At 63.0% G+C, this 26,664-nt stretch overlaps 2 non-coding genes and 1 pseudogene across 2 annotated transcripts; all 3 read right to left on the bottom strand.

Moving 5' to 3' along the window:
• Positions 1-14,992: 14,992 nt before the first annotated feature.
• Positions 14,993-15,111, bottom strand: LOC142874435 (5S ribosomal RNA). The gene has a single exon (XR_012922252.1). It is a non-coding gene; the product is annotated as a 5S ribosomal RNA (ribosomal RNA).
• Positions 15,112-18,879: 3,768 nt separating this feature from the next.
• LOC142874434 (5S ribosomal RNA) lies at positions 18,880-18,998 on the bottom strand. Its single transcript, XR_012922251.1, has one exon. It is a non-coding gene; the product is annotated as a 5S ribosomal RNA (ribosomal RNA).
• A 3,774-nt stretch (positions 18,999-22,772) lies between these two features.
• LOC142874507 (uncharacterized) lies at positions 22,773-22,891 on the bottom strand (annotated as a pseudogene).
• Positions 22,892-26,664: the final 3,773 nt, after the last annotated feature.

The raw sequence follows: 26,664 nt of genomic DNA, 5'->3' as shown, positions 1-26,664 counted from the left end.
ATGTCCACTGACCTTCGGCAGTCGGGCAGGCAGGGCGCAGTGCGGATCTGGCTGTGTCCACTCACCCACGGCAGACGGTCAGGCAGGGCGCAGTGTGGATCTGGCTGTGTCCACTCACCCATTGGAGACGGGTAGGCAAGGCGCAGTGTGGATCTGGCTGTGTCCACTCACCCACGGGAGACGGGAAGAGAGGGTGCTGTGTGGATATGGCTATGTCCACTGACCCACTGCAGACGGGCAGGCAGGGCGCAGTGCGGATCTGGCTGTGTCCACTCACCCACGGCAGACGGGCAGGCAGGGCGCAGTGCGGATCTGGCTGTGTCCACTCACCCACGGCAGACGGGCAGGCAGGGCGCAGTGCGGATCTGGCTGTGTCCACTCACCCACGTGAGACGGGCAGAGAGGGTGCTGTGTGGATCTGGCTGTGTCCTCTCACCCTCGGGAGACGGGCAGAGAGGGTGCTGTGTGGATCTGGCTATGTCCACTGACCCACGGCAGACGGGCAGAGAGGGTGCTGTTTGGATCTGGCTATGTCCACTGACCCACGGCAGACGGGCAGGCAGGGCGCAGTGCGGATCTGGCTGTGTCCACTCACCCACGGGAGACGGGCAGGCAATGTGCAGTGTGGATTTGGCTGTGTCCATTCACACACAGGAGTCGGACAAAGAGGGTGCTGTGTGAATCTGGCTATGTCCACTGACCAACGGAAGACGGGCATGCAGAACACAGTGTGGATCTGGCTGTGTCCACACAGCCACGGGAGACGGGCAGTGAGGGCTCAGTGTGGATCTGGCTGTGTACACTCACTCACGGGAGACGAGCAGTGAGAGCTCAGTGTGGATCTGGCTGTGACCACTCACCTACGGTAGACGGGCAGAGAGGGTGCTGTGTGGATTTGGCTATGTCCACTGACCCACCGCAGACGGGTATGCAGGGCGCAGTGCGGATCTGGCTGTGTCCACTCACCCACGACAGACGGGCAGGCAGGGCGCAGTGCGGATCTAGCTGTGTACACTCACCCACGGGAGACGGGCAGGCAAGGCGCAGTGTGGATCTGGCTGTGTCCACTGACCCACGGCAGACGGGCAGGCAAGGCGCAGTGTGGATCTGGCTGTGTCCACTCACAAATGAGAGACGGGCAGGCAAGGAACAGTGAGGATCTGGCTGTGTCCACTCACCCACGATAGACGGGCAGAGAGGGTGCTGTGTGGACATGGCTGTGTCCACTCACCCATGGCAGACGGGCAGGCAGGGCACAGTGCGGATCTGGCTGTGTCCACTCACCAACGGGAGTGGGGCAGGCAAGGCGCAGTGTGGATCTGGCTGCGTCCACTCACCCACGGCAGACGGGCAGGCAGGGTGCTGTGCGGAACTGGCTGTGTGCACTCACCCACAGGAGACAGGCAGTCAAGGCGCAGTGTGGATCTGGCTGTGTCCAGTCACCCACGGGAGACGGCCAGAGAGGGTGCTGTGTGGATCTGGGTATGTCCACTCACCCACGGCAGATGGGCAGGCAGGGCGCAGTGCGGATCAGGCTGTGTCCACTCACCCACGGCAGACGGGCAGGAAAGGCACAGTGTGAATCTGGCTGTGTCCACTCACATACGGGAGACGGGCAGAGAGGGTCCTGTGTGGATCTGGATATGTCTACTGACCCACGGCAGATGGGCAGGCAGTTCGCAGTGCGGATCTCGCTGTGTCCACTCACCCACTTCAGACGGGCAGGCAGTTCGCAGTGCGGATCTGGCTGTGTCCACTCACCCACGGCAGACGGGCAGGCAGGGCGCATTGCGGATCTGGCTGTGTCCACTCACCAATGGGAGAGGGGCCGGCAAGGCGCAGTGCGGATCTGGCTGTGTCCACTCACCCACGGGAGACGGGCAGGCAAGGGGCAGTGTGGATCTGGCTGCGTCCACTCACCCATGGGAGACGGGAAGAGAGGGTGCTGTGTGGATCTGGCTATGCCCACTGACCCACGGCAGACGGGCAGGCAGGGCACAGTGTGGATCTGGCTGTGTCCACTCACCCACGGCAGATGATCAGTGAGGGCGCAGTGTGGATCTGAGTCCACTCACCCACGGGAGACGGGCAGTGAGGGCTCAGTGTGGATCTGGCTGTGTCCACTCACTCACGGTAGACGAGCAGTGAGAGCTCAGTGTGGATCAGGCTGTGTCCACTCCCTCTAGGGAGACGGGCAGTGAGGGCTCAGTGTGGATCTGGCTGTGTCCACTCATTCACGGGAGACGGGCAGTGAGTGCGCAGTGTGGATCTGGCTGTGTCCACTCATCCACGGGTGACAGGCAGGCAGGGCACAGTGGGAATTGGCTGTGTCCACACTCCCACGGGAGATGGGCAGTGAGTGCGCAGTGTGGATCTGGCTATGTCCACTAACCACGGGAGATGGGCAGGCAGGGCACAGTGTGGATCTGGCTGTGTCCACTCACTCACGGGAGACGGGCAGTAAGGGCGCAGTGTGGATCTGGCTGTTTCCACTCACCCAAGGGAGACGGGCAGTGAGGGCGCAGTGTGTATCTGGTTGTGTCCACTCACCCAAGGGAGACGGGCAGTAAGGGCGCCGTGTGGATCTGGCTGTGTCCACAAACCCACGGGAGACGAGCAGAGAGGGTGCTGTGTGGATCTGGCTATGTCCACTCACCCACGGGAGACGGGCAGGCAGGGCACAGTGTGGATATGGCTGTGTCCACACTCCCACGGGAGACGGGCAGTGAGGGCGCAGTGTGGATCTGGCTGTGTCCACTCACCCACGGCAGACGGGCAGACAGGGCGCCGTGAGGATCTGGCTGTGTCCACTCACCCACGGGAGACGGACAGGCAAGGCGCAGTGTGGATCTGGCTGTGTCCACTCACCCACGGGAGACGGCCAGAGAGGGTGCTGTGTGGATCTGGCTATGTCCACTCACCCACGGGAGACGGGTAGGCAGGGCACAGTGTGGATCTGGCTCTGTCCACACTCCCACGGGAGATGGGCATTTGGGCGCAGTGTCGTTCTGGCTGTGTCCACTCACCCATGGCAGACGGACAGGCAGGGCCCTGTGAGGATCTGGCTGTGTCCACTCACCCACGGGAGATGGGCAGGTAAGGCGCAGTGTGGATCTAGCTGTGTCCACTCACTCACGGGAGACGGGCAGAGAGGATGTTTTGTGGATCTGGCTATGTCCACTGACCCACGGCAGATGGGCAGGCAGGGCGCTGTGCGGATCTGGCTGTGTCCACTCACCCACGGCAGAAGGGCAGGCAGGGCACTGTGTGGATCTGGCTGGGTCCACGCACCCACGGGAGAAGGCCAGAGAGGGTGCTGTGTGGATCTGGCTATGTCCACTCACCCACGGGAGACGGGCACAGAGGGGGCTGTGTGGATCTGGCTATGTCCACTGACCCACGGCAGACGGGCAGGCAGGGCGCAGTGCGGATCTTGCTGTGTCCACTCACCCACGGCAGGCAGTCAGGCAGGGCGCAGTGCGGATCTGGCTGTGTCCACTCACCCACGGGAGACGGACAGGCAAGGCGCAGTGCGGATCTGGCTGTGTCCACTCACCCACGGGAGACGGGCAGTGAGGGCTCAGTGTGGATCTGGCTGTGTCCACTCACTCACGGGAGACGGGCAGTGAGGGATCAGTGTGGATCTGGCTGTGTCCACTCACTCACGGGAGACGGGCAGTGAGTGGACAGTGTGGATCTGGCTGTGTCCACTCATCCACGGGTGACGGGCAGGCAGGGAACAGTTTGGAATTGGCTGTGTCCACATTCCCACGGGAGACCTGAAATGAGTGAGCAGTGTGGATCCTGCTATGTCCACTCACCCACGGGAGATGGGCAGGCAGGGCACAGTGTGGATCTGGCTGTGTCCACTCACCCATAGGAGACGGATAGAGAGAATGCTGTGTGGATCTAGCTATGTCCACTGACCCACGGCAGACGAGTATGCAGGGCGCAGTGCGCATCTGGCTGTGTACACTCACCCACGGCAGACGGGCAGGCAGGGCGCAGTGCGGATCTAGCTGTGTCCACTCACCCACGGGCGACGGGCAGGCAAGGCGCAGTGTGGGTCTGACTGTGTCCATTCACCCACGGGAGACGGGCAGAGAGGGTGCTGTGTGGATATGGCTATGTCCACTGAGCCACAGCAGACGGGCAGGCAGTGCGCAGTGCGGATCTGGCTGTGTCCACTCACCCAAGGCAGACGGGCAGACAAGGCGCAGTGCGGATCTGGCTGTGTCCACTCACCCACGGGAGACGGGCAGTCAAGGCTCAGTGTGGATCTGGCTGTGTCCACTCACCCACGGGAGACGGGCAGAGAGGGTGCTATGTTGATCTGGCTATGTCCACTGACCCACGGCACAAGGCCAGGCAGGGCGCAGTGCGAATCTGGCTGTGTCCACTCACCCACAGCAGACGGGCAGGAAGGGCGCAGTGCGGATCTGGCTGTGTCCTCTCACCCACGGGAGACGTGCAGGCAACTCGCAGTGTGGATCTGGCTGTGTCCACTCACCCACGGGAGACGGGCAGGCAAGGCGCAATGCGATTCTGGCTGTGTCCACTCACCCACGGGAGACGGGCAGAGAGGATGCTATGTGGATCTTCCTATGTCCACTAACCCATGGCAGACGGGCAGGCAGGGCGCAGTGCGGATCTGGCTGTGTCCACTCACCCACGGCAGACGGGCCGGCAGGGCGCAGTGCGGATCTGGCTGTGTCCTCTCACCCACGGGAGACGGGCAGGCAGGGCGCAGTGTGGATCTGGCTGTGTCCACTCACACACGGGGGATGGGCAGGCAGGGCGCAGTGTGGATCTGGCTGTGTCCACTCACCCACGGGAGACAGGAAGGCAGGGCGCAGTGCGGATCTGGCTGTGTCCACTCACCCACGGGAGACGGGCAGGCAGGGCGCAGTGTGGATCTGGCTGTGTCCACTAACCCAGGGGAGACGGGCAGGCAAGGCGCAGTGTGGATCTAGCTGTGTCCCCTCACCCACGGGAGACGGGCAGAGAGGGTGCTGTGTGGATCTGGCTATGTCCACTGACCCACGGCAGACAGGCAGGCAGGGCGCAGTGCAGATCTGGCTGTGTCCACTCACCCACGGCAGACGGGCAGGCAGGGCGCAGTGCGGATCTGGCTGTGTCCACTCACCCACGGGAGGCAGTCAGGAAAGGCGCAGTGTGGATCTGGCTGTGTCCACTCACCCACGGGAGACGGGCAGAGAGGGTGCTGTGTGGATCTGGCTGTGTCCACTCACCCACGGGAGACGGGCAGAGAGGGTGCTGTGTGGATCTGGCTATGTCCACTGACCCACGGGAGACAGGCAGGCAGGGCGCAGTGCGGATCTGGCTGTGTCCACTCACCCACGGGAGGCGGGCAGGCAAGGCGCAGTGTGGATCTGGCTGTGTCCACTCACCCACGGGAAACGGACAGACTGGGCGCTGTTTGGATCTGGCTATATCCACTGACTCACGGCAGACGGGCAGGCAGGGCGCAGTGCGGATGTGGCTGTGTCCAATCACCCACGGCAGACGGGCAGGCAGGGCGCAGTTCGGATCTGGCTGTGTCCACTCACCCACGGCAGACGGACAGGCAGGGCGCAGTGTGGATCTTGCTGTGTCCACTCACCCACGAGAGACGGGCAGGCAGGGCGCAGTGAGGATCTGGCTGTGTCCACTCACCCATGGCAGACGGGCAGGCAGGGCGCAGTGCGGATCTGGCTGTGTCCACTCACCCACGGAAGACAGGCAGGCAAGGCGCAGTGCTGATCTGGCTGTGTCCACTCACCCTCGGGAGACGGGCAAGCAGGGCGCAGTGCGGATCTGGCTGTGTCCACTCACCCATGGGAGATGGGCAGGCAGGACGCAATGCGGATCTGGCTGTGTCCACACACCCACGGCAGACGGTCAGGCAGGGCGCAGTGCGTATCTGGCTGTGTCCACTCACCCACGGGAGACGGGTAGGCAATGCGCAGTGTGGATCTGGCTGTGTCCACTCACCCACGGGAGACGGGCAGGCAGGGCGCAGTGCGGATTTGGCTGTGTCCACTCACCCATTGGAGACGGGCAGGCAGGGCGCAGTGCGGATCTGGATGTGTCCACTCTCCCAGGGGAGACGGGCAGGCAAGGCGCACTGTGGATCTGGCTGTGTCCACTCACCCACAGGAGATGGGTAGAGAGGGTGCTGTGTGGATCTGGCTATGTCCACTGACCCACGGCAGATGGGCAGGCAGGGCGCAGTGCGGATCTGGCTGTGTCCACTCAACCACGGGAGACGGGCAGGCAGGGCGCAGTGCGGATCTGGCTGTGTCCACTCACCCACAGGAGACGGGCAGGCAGGGCGCAGTGCGGATCTGGCTGTGTCCACTCTCCCACGGGAGACGGGCAGGCAGGGCACAGTGCGGATCTGGCTGTGTCCACTCACCCACGGGCGACGGGCAGACGGTGCTGTGTGGATCTGGCTATGTCCACTGACCCACGGCACACGGGCAGGCAGGGCGCTGTACGGATCTGGCTGTTTCCACTCACCTACGGCAGGCGGTCAGGCAGGGCGCAGGGCGGATCTGGCTGTGTCCACTCACCCACGGGAGATGGGCAGGCAGGGCGCAGTGCGGATCTGGCTGTGTCTACTCACCCACGGGAGACGGGCCGGCAGGGCGCAGTGCGGATCTGGCTGTGTCCACTCACCCACGGGAGACGGGCAGAGACGGTGCTGTGTGGATCTGGCTATGTACACTGACCCACGGGAGACGGGCAGGCAAGGCGCAGTGTGGATCTGGCTGTGTCCACTCACCCACGGGAGACGGGCAGGCAGGGCGCAGTGCGGATCTGGCTGTGTCCACTCACCCATGGGAGACGGGCAGGCAGGGCGCAGTGCGGATCTGGCGGTGTCCACTCACCCAGGGAAGACGGGCAGGCAAGGCGCAGTGTGGATCTGGCTGTGTCCACTCACCCACGGGAGATGGGCAGAGAGGGTGCTGTGTGGATCTGGCTATGTCCACGGACCCACGGCAGACGGGCAGGCAGGGTGCAGTTCGTATCTGGCTGTGTCCTCACAACCACGGGAGACGGGCAGTCAAGGCGCAGTGTGGATCTGGCTGTGTCCATTCACCCACGGAGATGGGCAGAGAGGGTGCTGTGTGGATATGGCAATGTCCACTGACCCACGGCAGACGGGCAGGCAGGGCACAGTGCGGAGCTAACTGTGTCCACTCACCCACGGCAGACGGGCAGACAGGGCGCAGTGCGGATCTGGCTGTGTCCACTGACCCACGGGAGACGGTCAGGCAGGGCGCAGTGCGGATCTGGCTGTGTCCACTCACCCACGGGAGACGGGCAGAGACGGTGCTGTGTGGATCTGGCTGTGTCCACTCACCCACAGGAGACGGACAGAGAGGGTGCTGTGTGGATCTGGCTATGTCCACTGACCCACGGCAGACGGGCAGGCAGGGCGCAGTGCGGATCTGGCTGTGTCCACTCACCCACGGCAGACGGCCAGGCAAGGCGCAGTGTGGATCTGGCTGTGTCCACTCACCCACAGGAGACGGACAGAGAGGGTGCTGTGTGGATTTGGCTATGTCCACTGACCAACGGCAGACGGGCAGGCAGGGCGCAGTGCGGATCTGGCTGTGTCCACTCACACACGGCAGACGGGCAGGCAGGGCGCAGTGCGGATCTGGCTGTGTCCACTGACCCACGGGAGACGGTCAGGCAGGGCGCAGTGCGGATCTGGCTGTGTCCACTCACCCACGGGAGACGGGCAGAGACGGTGCTGTGTGGATCTGGCTGTGTCCACTCACCCACAGGAGACGGACAGAGAGGGTGCTGTGTGGATCTGGCTATGTCCACTGACCCACGGCAGACGGGCAGGCAGGGCGCAGTGCGGATCTGGCTGTGTCCACTCACCCACGGCAGACGGCCAGGCAAGGCGCAGTGTGGATCTGGCTGTGTCCACTCACCCACAGGAGACGGACAGAGAGGGTGCTGTGTGGATTTGGCTATGTCCACTGACCAACGGCAGACGGGCAGGCAGGGCGCAGTGCGGATCTGGCTGTGTCCACTCACACACGGCAGACGGGCAGGCAGGGCGCAGTGCGGATCTGGCTGTGTCCACTCACACACGGCAGACGGACAGTCAGGGCGCAGTGCGGACCTGGCTGTGACCACTCTCCCACGGGAGATGGGCAGGCCAGGCGTAGTGCGGATCTGGCTGTGTCCACTCACCCACGGGAGACGGGCAGGCAGGGCGCAGTGCGGATCTGGGTGTGTCCACTCACACACGGGAGAAGGGCAGGTAGGGCGCAGTGCGGATCTGTCTGTGTCCACTCACCCACGGCAGGCCGGCAGGCAAGGCGCAGTGTGGATCTGGCTGTGTTCACTCACCCACGGGAGACGGGCAGAGAGGGTGCTGTGTGGATCTGGCTATGTCCACTGACCCACGGCAGACGGGCAGGCAGGGCGCAGTGCGGATCTGGCTGTGTCCAATCACTCACGGCAGACAGGCAGGCAGGGCGCAGTGCGGATCTGACTGTGTCCACTCATCCACGAGAGACGGGCAGGCAAGGCGCAGTGCGGATCTGGCTGTGTCCACTCACCCACGGGAGACGGGCAGGCAAGGCGCAGTGTGGATCTGGCTGTGTCCACTCACAAACGAGAGACGGGCAGAGAGGGTGCTGTGTGGATCTGGCTATGTCCACTGACCCACGGCAGACGGGCAGGCAGGGCGCAGTACGGATCTGGCTGTGTCCACTCACCCACGGCAGACGGTCAGGCAGGGTGCAGTGTGGATCTGGCGGTGTCCACTCACCCACGGCAGACAGGTAGGCAAGGCGCAGTGTGGATCTGGCTGTGTCCACTCACCCACGGGAGACGGGCAGAGAGGGTGCTGTGTGGATCTGGCTATGTCCACTGACCCACGGCAGACGGGCTGGCAGGGCGCAGTGCGGATCTGGCTGTGTCCACTCACCCACGGCAGACGGCCAGGCAAGGCGCAGTGTGGATCTGGCTGTGTCCACTCACCCACAGGAGATGGGCAGAGAGGGTGCTGTGTAGATCTGGCTATGTCCACTGACCCACGGCACACGGGCAGGCAGGGCGCAGTGCGGATCTGGCTGTGTCCACTCACCCACGGCCGACGGGCAGGCAGGGCGCAGTGCGGATCTGGCTGTGTCCACTCACCCAAGGGAGACCGGCAGGCAAGGCGCAGTGTGGATCTAGCTGTATCCACTCACCCACGGGAGACGGGCAGAGAGGGTGCTGTGTGGATCTGGCTATGTCCACTGACCCACGGCAAACGGGCAGGCAGTGCGCAGTGTGGATCTGGCTGTGTCCACTCACCCATGGCAGACAGACAGTCAGGGCGCAGTGTGGATCTGGCTGTGATCACTCTCCCACGGGAGATGGGCAGGCAAGGCGCAGTGCGGATCTGGCTGTGTCCACTCACCCATGGGAGACGGGCAGGCAGGGTGCAGTGCGGATCTGGCTGTGTCCACTCACCCACGGGAGACGGGCAGGCAGGGCGCAGTGCGGATCTGGCTGTTTCCACTCACCCACGGGAGACGGGCAGGCAGGGCGCAGTGCGGATCTGGCTGTGTCCACTCACCCACGGCAGACGGTCAGGCAGGGCGCAGTGCGGATCTGGATGTGTCCACTCACCCACGGGAGACGGGCAGGCAAGGCGCAGTGCGAATCTGGCAGTGTCCACTCACCCACGGCAGACGGGCAGGCAGGGTGCAGTGCGGATCTGGCTGTGTCCACTCACCCACGGGAGACGGCAGAGAGGGTGCTGTGTGGATCTGGCTTTGTCCACTGATCCACGGCAGACGGGAAGGCAGGGCGCAGTGCGGATCTGGCTGTGTCCACTCACCCACGGCAGACGGGCATGCAGGGCGCAGTGCAGATCTGGCTCTGTCCACTCACCCACGGGAGACCGGCAGGCAAGGCACAGTGTGGATCTAGCTGTGTCCACTCACCCATGGGAGACGGGCAGAGAGGGTGCTGTGTGGATCTGGCTATGTCCACTGACCCACGGCAAACGGGCAGGCAGGGCACAGTGCGGATCTGGCTGTGTCCACACACCCGGGGTAGACGGGCAGTGAGGGTGCAGTGTGGATCTGTCTGTGTCCACTCACCCACCGGGGACGGGCAGTGAGGGCTCAGTGTGGATCTGGCTGTGTCCACTCACTCACGGGAGACGAGCAGTGAGAGCTCAGTGTGGATCTGGCTGTGTCCACTCACTCACGGGAGACGGGCAGTGAGTGCACAGTGTGGATCTGGCTGTGTCCACTCATCCACGGGTGAGGGGCAGGCAGGGAACAGTTTGGATTTGGCTGTGTCCACATTCCCACGGGAGACCGGCAGTGAGTGCGCAGTGTGGATCTGGCTATGTCCACTCACCCACGGGAGATGGCCAGGCAAGGCACAGTGTGGATCTGGCTGTGTCCACTCACCCAAAGGAGACGGATACAGAGAATGCTGTGTGGATCTGGCTATGTCCACTGACCCACGGCAAACGGGCAGGCAGGGCGCAGTGCGGATCTGGCTGTGTCCACTCACCCACGGCAGACGGTCAGTCAGGGCGCAGTGCGGATCTGGCTGTGACCACTCACCCACGGGAGATGGGCAGGCAAGGCGCAGTATAGATGTGGCTGTGCCCACTCACACACGGGAGACGGGCAGGAAGGGCGCAGTGTGGATCTTGCCTTATCCACACACCCACGGGAGACTGGCAGGCAGGGCGCAGTGTGGATGTGGCTGTGTCCATTCACACATCTGTGACGGGCAGGCAGGGCGCAGTTTGGAACTGGCAGTGTCCACAACCACCACCAGAGACGGGCAGGCAGGACTCTGTGTGGATGTGCCTGTCTTCACTCAGCCACGGAAGATGGGCAGGCAGGGCGCTGAGTGGATCTGGCTGTTTCCACACACCCATGTGATACGGTCAGGCAGGGCGCAGTGTGGAACTTGCTGTGTCCACACACGCACTGGAGACGGGCAGGCAGGGCACTGTGTGCAACTGGCTGTGACCACACACCCACAGTAGATGGGCAGGCAGGGCGCAGTGTAGATCTGGCTGTGTCCACTCACTCACTGGAGACGGGCAGGCTGGGTGCCATGTGCATCTGACTGTGTCCACACACCCATGGGAGACGGGCAGGCTGGGCGTCGTGTGGATCCGGCTGTGTGCACAGACCCATGTGAGACTGCCAGGCAGGGTTCTGTGTGGGACTCGCTGTGTCCACACACCCACGGGAGACGGTCATGCAGAGTGCAGTGTGGTTCTGGCCGTGTCCACATACCCATGGGAGACGGGCAGGCAGGGCGCTGCGTGTATCTGGCTGTGTCCACACACCCATGGGAGACGTGCAGGCTGGGTGCCGTGTGGATCTGGTTGTGTCGACACACTCATGAGAGACGGGCAGGCAGGGCACTGTGAGGATCTGGCTATGTCCACTACCCCATGGGAGAGGGGCAGGCAGGTCGCAGCACTGTGTGGATCTGGCTGTGTCTACTCACCCACGGGAGACGGGCAGGCAGGGCGCTGTATGGATCTGCCTGTGTCTACTCACCCACGGGGGACGGGCAGGCAGGGCACAGTGCGGATCTGGCTGTGTCCACTCAACCACAGGAGACGGGCAGGTAGGGCACAGTGTGGATCTTGCCGTGTCCACACACTCATGGGAGATGGGCAGGCAGGGCCCAGTGTTGAACTGGCTGGTTCCACTCACCCAGGGTTGTCGGGCAGACAGGGCGCAGTGTGGAACTGGTGTGTCCACACACCCACGGTAAACGGGAGGCAGGGCGCAGTGTGGATGTGGCTGTGTCCACTCACCCACGGGAGACGGGCAGGCAGAGCGCAGTGTGGAACTTGCTGTGTCCACACACCCACCGGAGACGGGCAGGTAGGGCGCTGTGTGGAACTGGCTGCATTGGACCCCGACCACCCTGGCGTGTGGACTCGCTAAAAATCGGCCATTAGATATTGGATTCCAGCTTCCTGGAGGTCATTTCACTAATGAGTGCACCGGAAAGAGTTTCCTAATCCATCTGTGAGGGTGGCAACTGAAAGAGAATTTTAAAGCTGACAGAATAGGCGAGGGAAGGCATAGGAGATTTCCACACCCAGCAAGGAAGACTTTCCCGAAATGGAAGAAAGAAACGAGCAAACAGAGACACCGGTAGCCCGCCCGGAAAAGAGTCTGCCCCTGAGAGAAAGCACCCTGACCAGGTTCACCCGTGGGTGGGTGGCGAGCTAGCGGCATTCAGAAGAGCGAGGCCCGCAGTCTGTGCGGAAGACACCTGCGCTCGGGTGTGTGTGGTGGCGCGATTCACAAGCAGCTCTAGATGTTAAACCAAGGAGAAGCCAGGGAGTTCCCAACGCCCCAGGTGTCCTCAGCCCACGACTGGCTGCTGTGGGAATGCGAAGCCCGGCTCCTTGTCTCAGAGCGGGGTTCCCAGGAGGATCAGGCTGAAGCTGGGACTTGGCCTCAAAGTGTCCCCTCGCATGGCCACCCCCTTCCCCTTCCTGCTCCTCTACTCCTGGTGCCCCTCCATCCAGGGGCCAGACCTTAAAGAGTCACCGCAAGAGAATCCTGGTCCCAAAGGAGCCTTCTGGGGGACCTATGCTGAGAGAGGTTGTGGGCATGGCCCGCTGGGGCTCTGCCCGACCCAGGGCTGAGAGATGCCACCTCCCAGCTCTGGGTCCCTGCAGGAAGTGTTGGCAAGCACAGGGCCGGTCCTCCAAAGGCCCAGGTGCAGGGAGCCCAGGCCAAGCAGCCTGTGGAAGAAGCCACTTGCCGTGCCACCCCGGGAACAGGACTGCAGGCCCCGGCCCTTCCCACCTCCTCCTCCTCCTCCTCCGCCCCGCACCCCCACCCCCCCGACATGGCACAGGGCTCAGAGACACCTCAGACTCTTGCTACCCAAAGTGCAAAGGGCATCAGTTGCTCCTCCAAACCCCCCGCCCAGCAGACCGCGTTGTCCAGCCAGCCCCCGGGCCTCCCTGGGGTGCCCAGCACAAAAGTGCAGACACCCACCGGACCCTCAGTCTCAGTTTTCGGAGGTTTTTGCCACTCTAAGGACCCGCAGGCCAGCTGGGCCTTCGGGCAGGACAGAGAGCCCCGGAATCCGACGTGGAGAGCTGCGTGTACGTCCCCATCAGGAGGCGGTCCCCACCTCCGCGGCTCTCCCCTTGCGGGGAGCGGCAGCCCAGCCGGCAGCCGCAGGGCCTCAGGGAAGACACCAGGCTGGGCCCCCGCGGCACAGCGGGGGCACGTCCCCCGCACTCACGCGACTTAGGGACGGCTGCTGGAGACTGCTGCGGCCACCCTGCTGCCGGGTTTCTGGAGGGCTTCCTGGAAGCAGCATCCACACGAAGCCCTTGGAAGGCCCAGGCGACGGAGGAGCCGGTCAGGCAGGGGCCGAGGACGGTGAGAGGCCGGGCGGGAAGGAGCGTGTCAGGCAGGGGCAGAGGACGGTGACCGGCCGGGCGGGGAGGAGCCGGTCAGGCGGGGGCCCAGGACAGTGACGGGCCTGGCCGGGGAGGAGTGCGTCAGGCAGGGGCAGAGGAGACGGGCTGGGTAAGGGTTAGGGTTACAGTTAGGGCACAATTCACAATCCCAAAGACGTGGAAGCGACCCGAGTGCCCATCCATCCAGGAGTGCATCAATAAAATGTGGCGCGTGGACACCACGGAGTGCCATTCGGCTGTGAGGAGCAGCGGTGAGAGGGCGCCTCTCGTGTTCTCCTGGCCAGAGCTGGAACCCGTTCCAGTAAGCCAAGTATCCCAAGAATGGACACACGAGCACCACGTGAGCGCGCTCACCAGCAAATTGGTACGAACGGATGGACGCCTAAGTGGACAGAGAGGAATCACCTTCATCGGGTGGGTGTCGGGCGGGTGGGGGGAGGGGAGGGGCATACACATCCATTAGGCATGGGGTGGGTGCGCACCGACTGGGGGATGGGCGCACTTGAAGCTCTGACCCGAGGGGGGAGGCTTGGAGAGGGCAAGGCACCCGACCTTAACATTGGTACCCCCACAATACGCTGGAACAACATGAGAGGTATATGAATAAGAACACAGGGGGGGCCGGGCGCGGTGGCTCACGCCTGTAATCCTAGCTCTCTGGGAGGCCGAGGCGGGCGGATTGCTCCAGGTCAGGAGTTCGAAACCAGCCTGAGCAAGAGCGAGACCCCGTCTCTACTAAAAATAGAAAGAAATTAATTGGCCAACTAATATATATAGAAAAACACAGCCGGGCGTGGTGGTGCATGCCTGTAGTCCCAACTACTCGGGAGGCTGAGGCAGCAGGATTGCTTGAGCCCGGAGATTGAGGTTGCTGTGAGCTAGGCTGACGCCATGGCACTCACTCTAGCCTGGGCAGCAAAACGAGACTCTGTCTCTAAAAAAAAAAAAAAAAGAACACAGGGGGGAGGGCGGCACGGGCAACACATGTCACCTGAATACTTGTACTCCCATCATCTGCTTGAAAAGAGAGAGAAAAGAAAATGCAATCCTAGAGGTAAGAGACACTTTTTAAAAATAATGAATCCGAAGACAAAAGTAAAAGGAGGCCTGTGGAGCAGGTCTGGGTGTGACTCCGGATCCCCCAACATCAGGTGCCACCACCAAAGATTCCTGCGTGTAGCCCATAGAACCCCAAAAGCAACGGGACGAGTTCTGGTCACATACTCCCTCAAAATGACATCCTGGCCTTCTTCTGGAACTCCCTCCCCTCTCAGACTCTCAAGGTTTCCTCCAGCGTGTCGGTTCCCACAGAGCAGACCTTTGGTCTGAGACCTGACAGTCCAGATGCCACGCATGCTGCCGCGTGGCGGCGGTGTCGCGGCTTGGGACAAGAGGAGGCCCCACGGTGCGGGCTGGGGGGCCAGGCACCGCGCGGGCGCTGAGGGTGGGGGTGACCCCCACCCCGGGCCGCCGCCTCGCTCCCAGAAAGGGGACAGAACAAGAGGCAAGAAAAAAAAAAAAAAAAGCAGCAGCCTGTGGCACCCGGTATTCCCAGGCGGTCTCCCATCCAAGTACTAACCAGGCCCGACCCTGCTTAGCTTCCGAGACCAGACGAGATCGGGGGCGTTCAGGGTGGTGTGGCCCTAGACCGCGGCGGAGGGCGCCCCTGCCCCGCTCGAGAAGCCGAGCCTCTCTGGGCTTCCCCGCCGCCGCCTCCCGCCCCAGGCCCCGCGCCGGGCCAGGCCGGGCCGGTTGAGTTCGCCGGACGGGTCCCGCTGGCTCCCAGGGACGGGGGTGATGGGCGGGGCGGGGCGGGGCGGGGCGGGGGGCTGTCTGTCTATACACACACACACACACTCACACTCACTCACACTCACACAAGATGCGCCTCCACGGCTGGACTCGCCAAGGTGGAGCCCTCCCAGCCCCCCTCGTCTCCTCGCCCGGCCTCCTTCACCTACCCGCTGCCCACCCCCAGCGCGTCGCTGCCGCTGACTGCGCACGCGCGGGACGCTCGCCCTTTGACCCCAGCCAGGGGCCGCCCTCCCCCACAACCCCTTTCAGCTGCGCCCCCCCCTCGCCCTGTGGGTGGGCTGCCGCCTATTCCCCCGGGCCAGGGCTGGGGCACAGCCAGTGTATGGGGCGTCTCTCTCTGGGGATGTGTCCCATGGGTGGGGTGGGGTGGCGTGGTTTGGGGGGCGCTGAAGAAATCAGTCCCCTCCATCCCCTACCTCTGGAAAACGCCCAAGCCCGTGGAGAACTGCCGGCACCGCTTCGTGGGGGCCGGACCCTCCTCCGTGTCCTCCTGTGGCCCAGTCCAAGGGGCCTGGGCCTGGCCGGGGCTGCATTGGACCTCGACCACCCTGGCGTGTGGACTCGCTAAAAATCGGCCATTAGATATTGGATTCCAGCTTCCTGGAGGTCATTTCACTAATGAGTGCACCGGAAAGAGTTTCCTAATCCATCTGTGAGGGTGGCAACTGAAAGAGAATTTTAAAGCTGACAGAATAGGCGAGGGAAGGCATAGGAGATTTCCACACCCAGCAAGGAAGACTTTCCCGGAATGGAAGAAAGAAACGAGCAAACAGAGACACCGGTAGCCCGCCCGGAAAAGAGTCTGCCCCTGAGAGAAAGCACCCTGACCACGTTCACCCGTGGGTGGGTGGCGAGCTAGCGGCATTCAGAAGAGCGAGGCCCGCAGTCTGTGCGGAAGACACCTGCGCTCGGGTGTGTGTGGCGGCGCGATTCACAAGCAGCTCTAGATGTTAAACCAAGGAGAAGCCAGGGAGTTCCCAACGCCCCAGGTGTCCTCAGCCCACGACTGGCTGCTGTGGGAATGCGAAGCCCGGCTCCTTGTCTCAGAGCGGGGTTCCCAGGAGGATCAGGCTGAAGCTGGGACTTGGCCTCAAAGTGTCCCCTCGCATGGCCACCCCCTTCACCTTCCTGCTCCTCTACTCCTGGTGCCCCTCCATCCAGGGGCCAGACCTTAAAGAGTCACCGCAAGAGAATCCTGGTCCCAAAGGAGCCTTCTGGGGGACCGGTGCTGAGAGAGGTTGTGGGCATGGCCCGCTGGGGCTCTGCCCGACCCAGGGCTGAGAGATGCCACCTCCCAGCTCTGGGTCCCTGCAGGAAGTGTTGGCAAGCACAGGGCCGGTCCTCCAAAGGCCCAGGTGCAGGGAGCCCAGGCCAAGCAGCCTGTGGAAGAAGCCACTTGCCGTGCCACCCCGGGAACAGGACTGCAGGCCCCGGCCCTTCCCACCTCCTCCTCCTCCTCCTCCGCCCCGCACCCCCACCCCCCCGACATGGCACAGGGCTCAGAGACACCTCAGACTCTTGCTACCCAAAGTGCAAAGGGCATCAGTTGCTCCTCCAAACCCCCCGCCCAGCAGACCACGTTGTCCAGCCAGCCCCCGGGCCTCCCTGGGGTGCCCAGCACAAAAGTGCAGACACCCACCGGACCCTCAGTCTCAGTTTTCGGAGGTTTTTGCCACTCTAAGGACCCGCAGGCCAGCTGGGCCTTCGGGCAGGACAGAGAGCCCCGGAATCCGACGTGGAGAGCTGCGTGTACGTCCCCATCAGGAGGCGGTCCCCACCTCCGCGGCTCTCCCCTTGCGGGGAGCGGCAGCCCAGCCGGCAGCCGCAGGGCCTCAGGGAAGACACCAGGCTGGGCCCCCGCGGCACAGCGGGGGCACGTCCCCCGCACTCACGCGACTTAGGGACGGCTGCTGGAGACTGCTGCGGCCACCCTGCTGCCGGGTTTCTGGAGGGCTTCCTGGAAGCAGCATCCACACGAAGCCCTTGGAAGGCCCAGGCGACAGAGGAGCCGGTCAGGCAGGGGCCCAGGACGGTGACAGGCCGGGCGGGAAGGAGCGTGTCAGGCAGGGGCAGAGGACGGTGACCGGCCGGGCGGGGAGGAGCCGGTCAGGCGGGGGCCCAGGACAGTGACGGGCCTGGCCGGGGAGGAGTGCGTCAGGCAGGGGCAGAGGAGACGGGCTGGGTAAGGGTTAGGGTTACAGTTAGGGCACAATTCACAATCCCAAAGACGTGGAAGTGACCCGAGTGCCCATCCATCCAGGAGTGCATCAATAAAATGTGGCGCGTGGACACCACGGAGTGCCATTCGGCTGTGAGGAGCAGCGGTGAGAGGGCACCTCTCGTGTTCTCCTGGCCAGAGTGGAACCCGTTCCAGGAAGCCAAGTATCCCAAGAATGGACACACGAGCACCACGTGAGCGCGCTCACCAGCAAATTGGTACGAACGGATGGACGCCTAAGTGGACAGAGAGGAATCACCTCCATCGGGTGGGTGTCGGGCGGGTGGGGGGAGGGGAGGGGCATACACATCCATTAGGCATGGGGTGGGTGCGCACCGACTGGGGGATGGGCGCACTTGAAGCTCTGACCCGAGGGGGGAGGCTTGGAGAGGGCAAGGCACCCGACCTTAACATTGGTACCCCCACAATACGCTGGAACAACATGAGAGGTATATGAATAAGAACACAGGGGGGGCCGGGCGCGGTGGCTCACGCCTGTAATCCTAGCTCTCTGGGAGGCCGAGGCGGGCGGATTGCTCCAGGTCAGGAGTTCGAAACCAGCCTGAGCAAGAGCGAGACCCCGTCTCTACTAAAAATAGAAAGAAATTAATTGGCCAACTAATATATATAGAAAAACACAGCCGGGCGTGGTGGTGCATGCCTGTAGTCCCAACTACTCGGGAGGCTGAGGCAGCAGGATTGCTTGAGCCCGGAGATTGAGGTTGCTGTGAGCTAGGCTGACGCCATGGCACTCACTCTAGCCTGGGCAGCAAAACGAGACTCTGTCTCTAAAAAAAAAAAAAAAAGAACACAGGGGGGAGGGCGGCACGGGCAACACATGTCACCTGAATACTTGTACTCCCATCATCTGCTTGAAAAGAGAGAGAAAAGAAAATGCAATCCTAGAGGTAAGAGACACTTTTTAAAAATAATGAATCCGAAGACAAAAGTAAAAGGAGGCCTGTGGAGCAGGTCTGGGTGTGACTCCGGATCCCCCAACATCAGGTGCCACCACCAAAGATTCCTGCGTGTAGCCCATAGAACCCCAAAAGCAACGGGACGAGTTCTGGTCACATACTCCCTCAAAATGACATCCTGGCCTTCTTCTGGAACTCCCTCCCCTCTCAGACTCTCAAGGTTTCCTCCAGCGTGTCGGTTCCCACAGAGCAGACCTTTGGTCTGAGACCTGACAGTCCAGATGCCACGCATGCTGCCGCGTGGCGGCGGTGTCGCGGCTTGGGACAAGAGGAGGCCCCACGGTGCGGGCTGGGGGGCCAGGCACCGCGCGGGCGCTGAGGGTGGGGGTGACCCCCACCCCGGGCCGCCGCCTCGCTCCCAGAAAGGGGACAGAACAAGAGGCAAGAAAAAAAAAAAAAAAAGCAGCAGCCTGTGGCACCCGGTATTCCCAGGCGGTCTCCCATCCAAGTACTAACCAGGCCCGACCCTGCTTAGCTTCCGAGACCAGACGAGATCGGGGGCGTTCAGGGTGGTGTGGCCCTAGACCGCGGCGGAGGGCGCCCCTGCCCCGCTCGAGAAGCCGAGCCTCTCTGGGCTTCCCCGCCGCCGCCTCCCGCCCCAGGCCCCGCGCCGGGCCAGGCCGGGCCGGTTGAGTTCGCCGGCCGGGTCCCGCTGGCTCCCAGGGACGGGGGTGATGGGCGGGGCGGGGCGGGGCGGGGCGGGGTGGGGGGCTGTCTGTCTATACACACACACACACACTCACACTCACTCACACTCACACAAGATGCGCCTCCACGGCTGGACTCGCCAAGGTGGAGCCCTCCCAGCCCCCCTCGTCTCCTCGCCCGGCCTCCTTCACCTACCCGCTGCCCACCCCCAGCGCGTCGCTGCCGCTGACTGCGCACGCGCGGGACGCTCGCCCTTTGACCCCAGCCAGGGGCCGCCCTCCCCCACAACCCCTTTCAGCTGCGCCCCCCCCTCGCCCTGTGGGTGGGCTGCCGCCTATTCCCCCGGGCCAGGGCTGGGGCACAGCCAGTGTATGGGGCGTCTCTCTCTGGGGATGTGTCCCATGGGTGGGGTGGGGTGGCGTGGTTTGGGGGGCGCTGAAGAAATCAGTCCCCTCCATCCCCTACCTCTGGAAAACGCCCAAGCCCGTGGAGAACTGCCGGCACCGCTTCGTGGGGGCCGGACCCTCCTCCGTGTCCTCCTGTGGCCCAGTCCAAGGGGCCTGGGCCTGGCCGGGGCTGCATTGGACCTCGACCACCCTGGCGTGTGGACTCGCTAAAAATCGGCCATTAGATATTGGATTCCAGCTTCCTGGAGGTCATTTCACTAATGAGTGCACCGGAAAGAGTTTCCTAATCCATCTGTGAGGGTGGCAACTGAAAGAGAATTTTAAAGCTGACAGAATAGGCGAGGGAAGGCATAGGAGATTTCCACACCCAGCAAGGAAGACTTTCCCGGAATGGAAGAAAGAAACGAGCAAACAGAGACACCGGTAGCCCGCCCGGAAAAGAGTCTGCCCCTGAGAGAAAGCACCCTGACCACGTTCACCCGTGGGTGGGTGGCGAGCTAGCGGCATTCAGAAGAGCGAGGCCCGCAGTCTGTGCGGAAGACACCTGCGCTCGGGTGTGTGTGGCGGCGCGATTCACAAGCAGCTCTAGATGTTAAACCAAGGAGAAGCCAGGGAGTTCCCAACGCCCCAGGTGTCCTCAGCCCACGACTGGCTGCTGTGGGAATGCGAAGCCCGGCTCCTTGTCTCAGAGCGGGGTTCCCAGGAGGATCAGGCTGAAGCTGGGACTTGGCCTCAAAGTGTCCCCTCGCATGGCCACCCCCTTCACCTTCCTGCTCCTCTACTCCTGGTGCCCCTCCATCCAGGGGCCAGACCTTAAAGAGTCACCGCAAGAGAATCCTGGTCCCAAAGGAGCCTTCTGGGGGACCGGTGCTGAGAGAGGTTGTGGGCATGGCCCGCTGGGGCTCTGCCCGACCCAGGGCTGAGAGATGCCACCTCCCAGCTCTGGGTCCCTGCAGGAAGTGTTGGCAAGCACAGGGCCGGTCCTCCAAAGGCCCAGGTGCAGGGAGCCCAGGCCAAGCAGCCTGTGGAAGAAGCCACTTGCCGTGCCACCCCGGGAACAGGACTGCAGGCCCCGGCCCTTCCCACCTCCTCCTCCTCCTCCTCCGCCCCGCACCCCCACCCCCCCGACATGGCACAGGGCTCAGAGACACCTCAGACTCTTGCTACCCAAAGTGCAAAGGGCATCAGTTGCTCCTCCAAACCCCCCGCCCAGCAGACCACGTTGTCCAGCCAGCCCCCGGGCCTCCCTGGGGTGCCCAGCACAAAAGTGCAGACACCCACCGGACCCTCAGTCTCAGTTTTCGGAGGTTTTTGCCACTCTAAGGACCCGCAGGCCAGCTGGGCCTTCGGGCAGGACAGAGAGCCCCGGAATCCGACGTGGAGAGCTGCGTGTACGTCCCCATCAGGAGGCGGTCCCCACCTCCGCGGCTCTCCCCTTGCGGGGAGCGGCAGCCCAGCCGGCAGCCGCAGGGCCTCAGGGAAGACACCAGGCTGGGCCCCCGCGGCACAGCGGGGGCACGTCCCCCGCACTCACGCGACTTAGGGACGGCTGCTGGAGACTGCTGCGGCCACCCTGCTGCCGGGTTTCTGGAGGGCTTCCTGGAAGCAGCATCCACACGAAGCCCTTGGAAGGCCCAGGCGACAGAGGAGCCGGTCAGGCAGGGGCCCAGGACGGTGACAGGCCGGGCGGGAAGGAGCGTGTCAGGCAGGGGCAGAGGACGGTGACCGGCCGGGCGGGGAGGAGCCGGTCAGGCGGGGGCCCAGGACAGTGACGGGCCTGGCCGGGGAGGAGTGCGTCAGGCAGGGGCAGAGGAGACGGGCTGGGTAAGGGTTAGGGTTACAGTTAGGGCACAATTCACAATCCCAAAGACGTGGAAGCGACCCGAGTGCCCATCCATCCAGGAGTGCATCAATAAAATGTGGCGCGTGGACACCACGGAGTGCCATTCGGCTGTGAGGAGCAGCGGTGAGAGGGCACCTCTCGTGTTCTCCTGGCCAGAGTGGAACCCGTTCCAGGAAGCCAAGTATCCCAAGAATGGACACACGAGCACCACGTGAGCGCGCTCACCAGCAAATTGGTACGAACGGATGGACGCCTAAGTGGACAGAGAGGAATCACCTTCATCGGGTGGGTGTCGGGCGGGTGGGGGGAGGGGAGGGGCATACACATCCATTAGGCATGGGGTGGGTGCGCACCGACTGGGGGATGGGCGCACTTGAAGCTCTGACCCGAGGGGGGAGGCTTGGAGAGGGCAAGGCACCCGACCTTAACATTGGTACCCCCACAATACGCTGGAACAACATGAGAGGTATATGAATAAGAACACAGGGGGGGCCGGGCGCGGTGGCTCACGCCTGTAATCCTAGCTCTCTGGGAGGCCGAGGCGGGCGGATTGCTCCAGGTCAGGAGTTCGAAACCAGCCTGAGCAAGAGCGAGACCCCGTCTCTACTAAAAATAGAAAGAAATTAATTGGCCAACTAATATATATAGAAAAACACAGCCGGGCGTGGTGGTGCATGCCTGTAGTCCCAACTACTCGGGAGGCTGAGGCAGCAGGATTGCTTGAGCCCGGAGATTGAGGTTGCTGTGAGCTAGGCTGACGCCATGGCACTCACTCTAGCCTGGGCAGCAAAACGAGACTCTGTCTCAAAAAAAAAAAAAAAAAAGAACACAGGGGGGAGGGCGGCACGGGCAACACATGTCACCTGAATACTTGTACTCCCATCATCTGCTTGAAAAGAGAGAGAAAAGAAAATGCAATCCTAGAGGTAAGAGACACTTTTTAAAAATAATGAATCCGAAGAGAAAAGTAAAAGGAGGCCTGTGGAGCAGGTCTGGGTGTGACTCCGGATCCCCCAACATCAGGTGCCACCACCAAAGATTCCTGCGTGTAGCCCATAGAACCCCAAAAGCAACGGGACGAGTTCTGGTCACATACTCCCTCAAAATGACATCCTGGCCTTCTTCTGGAACTCCCTCCCCTCTCAGACTCTCAAGGTTTCCTCCAGCGTGTCGGTTCCCACAGAGCAGACCTTTGGTCTGAGACCTGACAGTCCAGATGCCACGCATGCTGCCGCGTGGCGGCGGTGTCGCGGCTTGGGACAAGAGGAGGCCCCACGGTGCGGGCTGGGGCGTCAGGCACCGCGCGGGCGCTGAGGGTGGGGGTGACCCCCACCCCGGGCCGCCGCCTCGCTCCCAGAAAGGGGACAGAACAAGAGGCAAGAAAAAAAAAAAAAAAAGCAGCAGCCTGTGGCACCCAGTATTCCCAGGCGGTCTCCCATCCAAGTACTAACCAGGCCCGACCCTGCTTAGCTTCCGAGACCAGACGAGATCGGGGGCGTTCAGGGTGGTGTGGCCCTAGACCGCGGCGGAGGGCGCCCCTGCCCCGCTCGAGAAGCCGAGCCTCTCTGGGCTTCCCCGCCGCCGCCTCCCGCCCCAGGCTCCGCGCCGGGCCGGGCCGGGCCGGTTGAGTTCGCCGGCCGGGTCCCGCGGGCTCCCAGGGACGGGGGGGATGGGCGGGACGGGGCGGGGGGCTGTCTCTCTATACACACACACACACACTCACACTCACTCACACTCACACAAGATGCGCCTCCAGGGCTGGACTCGCCAAGGTGGAGCCCTCCCAGCCCCCCTCGTCTCCTCGCCCGGCCTCCTTCACCTACCCGCTGCCCACCCCCAGCGCGTCGCTGCCTGCCGCTGACTGCGCACGCGCGGGACGCTCGCCCTTTGACCCCAGCCAGGGGCCGCCCTCCCCCACAACCCCTTTCAGCTGCGCCCCCCCCCTCGCCCTGTGGGTGGGCTGCCGCCTATTCCCCCGGGCCAGGGCTGGGGCACAGCCAGTGTATGGGGCGTCTCTCTCTGGGGATGTGTCCCATGGGTGGGGTGGGGTGGCGTGGTTTGGGGGGCGCTGAAGAAATCAGTCCCCTCCATCTCCTACCTCTGGAAAACGCCCAAGCCCGTGGAGAACTGCCGGCACCGCTTCGTGGGGGCCGGGACCCTCCTCCGTGTCCTCCTGTGGCCCAGTCCAAGGGGCCTGGGCCTGGCCGGGGCTGCATTGGACCCCGACCACCCTGGCGTGTGGACTCGCTAAAAATCGGCCATTAGATATTGGATTCCAGCTTCCTGGAGGTCATTTCACTAATGAGTGCACCGGAAAGAGTTTCCTAATCCATCTGTGAGGGTGGCAACTGAAAGAGAATTTTAAAGCTGACAGAATAGGCGAGGGAAGGCATAGGAGATTTCCACACCCAGCAAGGAAGACTTTCCCGGAATGGAAGAAAGAAACGAGCAAACAGAGACACCGGTAGCCCGCCCGGAAAAGAGTCTGCCCCTTAGAGAAAGCACCCTGACCAGGTTCACCCGTGGGTGGGTGGCGAGCTAGCGGCGTTCAGAAGAGCGAGGCCCGCAGTCTGTGCGGAAGACACCTGCGCTCGGGTGTGTGTGGCGGCGCGGTTCACAAGCAGCTCTAGACGTTAAACCAAGGAGAAGCCAGGGAGTTCCCAACGCCCCAGGTGTCCTCAGCCCACGACTGGCTGCTGTGGGAATGCGAAGCCCGGCTCCTTGTCTCAGAGCGGGGTTCCCAGGAGGATCAGGCTGAAGCTGGGACTCGGCCTCAAAGTGTCCCCTCGCATGGCCACCCCCTTCCCCTTCCTGCTCCTCTACTCCTGGTGCCCCTCCATCCAGGGGCCAGACCTTAAAGAGTCACCGCAAGAGAATCCTGGTCCCAAAGGAGCCTTCTGGGGGACCGGTGCTGAGAGAGGTTGTGGGCATGGCCCGCTGGGGCTCTGCCCTACCCAGGGCTGAGAGATGCCACCTCCCAGCTCTGGGTCCCTGCAGGAAGTGTTGGCAAGCACAGGGCCGGTCCTCCAAAGGCCCAGGTGCAGGGAGCCCAGGCCAAGCAGCCTGTGGAAGAAGCCACTTGCCGTGCCACCCCGGGAACAGGACTGCAGGCCCCGGCCCTTCCCACCTCCTCCTCCTCCTCCTCCTCCCCCCCGCCCCGCCCCCACAGGGCACAGGGCTCAGAGACACCTCAGACTCTTGCTACCAAAAGTGCAAAGGGCATCAGTGGCTCCTCCAACACCCCCCCCCCCCGCCCAGCAGACCACGTTGTCTAGCCAGCCCCCGGGCCTCCCTGGGGTGCCCAGCACAAAAGTGCAGACACCCACCGGACCCTCAGTCTCAGTTTTCGGAGGTTTTTGCCACTCCAAGGACCCGCAGGCCAGCTGGGCCTTCGGGCAGGACAGAGAGCCCCGGAATTCGACGTGGAGAGCTGCGTGTACGTCCCCATCAGGAGGCGGTCCCCACCTCCGTGGCTCTCCCCTTGCTGGGAGCGGCAGCCCAGCCGGCAGCCGCAGGGCCTCAGGGAAGACACCAGGCTGGGCCCCCGCGGCACAGCGGGGGCACGTCCCCCGCACTCACGCGACTTAGGGACGGCTGCTGGAGACTGCTGCGGCCACCCTGCTGCCGGGTTTCTGGTGGGCTTCCTGGAAGCAGCGTCCATACCAAGCCCTTGGAAGGCCCAGGCGACGGAGGAGCCGGTCAGGCAGGGGCCCAGGACGGTGAGAGGCCGGGCGGGCGGGAAGGAGCATGTCAGGCAGGGGCAGAGGACGGTGACAGGCCGGGCGGGGAGGAGCCGGTCAGGCGGGGGCCCAGGACAGTGACGGGCCTGGCCGGGGAGGAGTGCGTCAGGCAGGGGCAGAGGAGACGGGCTGGGTAAGGGGTAGGGTGACAGTTAGGGCACAATTCACAATCGCAAAGACGTGGAAGCGACCCGAGTGCCCATCCATCCAGGAGTGCATCAATAAAATGTGGCGCGTGGACACCACGGAGTGCCATTCGGCTGTGAGGAGCAGCGGTGAGAGGGCGCCTCTCGTGTTCTCCTGGCCAGAGCTGGAACCCGTTCCAGTAGGCCAGGTATCCCAAGAATGGACACACGAGCACCACGTGAGCGCGCTCACCAGCAAATTGGTACGAACGGATGGACGCCTAAGTGGACAGAGAGGAATCACCTTCATCGGGTGGGTGTCGGGCGGGTGGGGGGAGGGGAGGGGCATACACATCCATTAGGCATGGGGTGGGTGCGCACCGACTGGGGGATAGGCGCACTTGAAGCTCTGACCCGAGGGGGGAGGCTTGGAGAGGGCAAGGCACCCGACCTTAACATTGGTACCCCCACAATACGCTGGAACAACATGAGAGGTATATGAATAAGAACACAGGGGGGGCCGGGCGCGGTGGCTCACGCCTGTAATCCTAGCTCTCTGGGAGGCCGAGGCGGGCGGATTGCTCCAGGTCAGGAGTTCGAAACCAGCCTGAGCAAGAGCGAGACCCCGTCTCTACTAAAAATAGAAAGAAATTAATTGGCCAACTAATATATATAGAAAAACACAGCCGGGCGTGGTGGTGCATGCCTGTAGTCCCAACTACTCGGGAGGCTGAGGCAGCAGGATTGCTTGAGCCCGGAGATTGAGGTTGCTGTGAGCTAGGCTGACGCCATGGCACTCACTCTAGCCTGGGCAGCAAAACGAGACTCTGTCTCAAAAAAAAAAAAAAAAAAAGAACGCAGGGGGGAGGGGGGCACGGGCGTCACATGTCACCTGAATACTTGTACTCCCATCATCTGCTTGAAGAGAGAGAGAAAAGAAAATGCAATCCTAGAGGTAAGAGACACTTTTTAAAAATAATGAATCCGAAGAGAAAAGTAAAAGGAGGCCTGTGGAGCAGGTCTGGGTGTGACTCCGGATCCCCCAACATCAGGTGCCACCACCAAAGATTCCTGCGTGTAGCCCATAGAACCCCAAAAGCAACGGGACGAGTTCTGGTCACATACTCCCTCAAAATGACATCCTGGCCTTCTTCTGGAACTCCCTCCCCTCTCAGACTCTCAAGGTTTCCTCCAGCGTGTCGGTTCCCACAGAGCAGACCTTTGGTCTGAGACCTGACAGTCCAGATGCCACACATGCTGCCGCGTGGCGGCGGTGTCGCGGCTTGGGACAAGAGGAGGCCCCACGGTGCGGGCTGGGGCGCCAGGCACCGCGCGGGCGCTGAGGGTGGGGGTGACCCCCACCCCGGGCCGCCGCCGCGCTCCCAGAAAGGGGACAGAACAAGAGGCAAAAAAAAAAAAAAAAAGCAGC

The sequence above is a fragment of the Microcebus murinus genome, chromosome 12 (assembly GCF_040939455.1).
Source record: "Microcebus murinus isolate Inina chromosome 12, M.murinus_Inina_mat1.0, whole genome shotgun sequence".
Classification (NCBI taxonomy): Eukaryota; Metazoa; Chordata; class Mammalia; order Primates; family Cheirogaleidae; genus Microcebus; species Microcebus murinus.
Note: the sequence above shows the minus strand (reverse complement) of the source record. Positions and strands in the feature narration are given on the sequence as shown.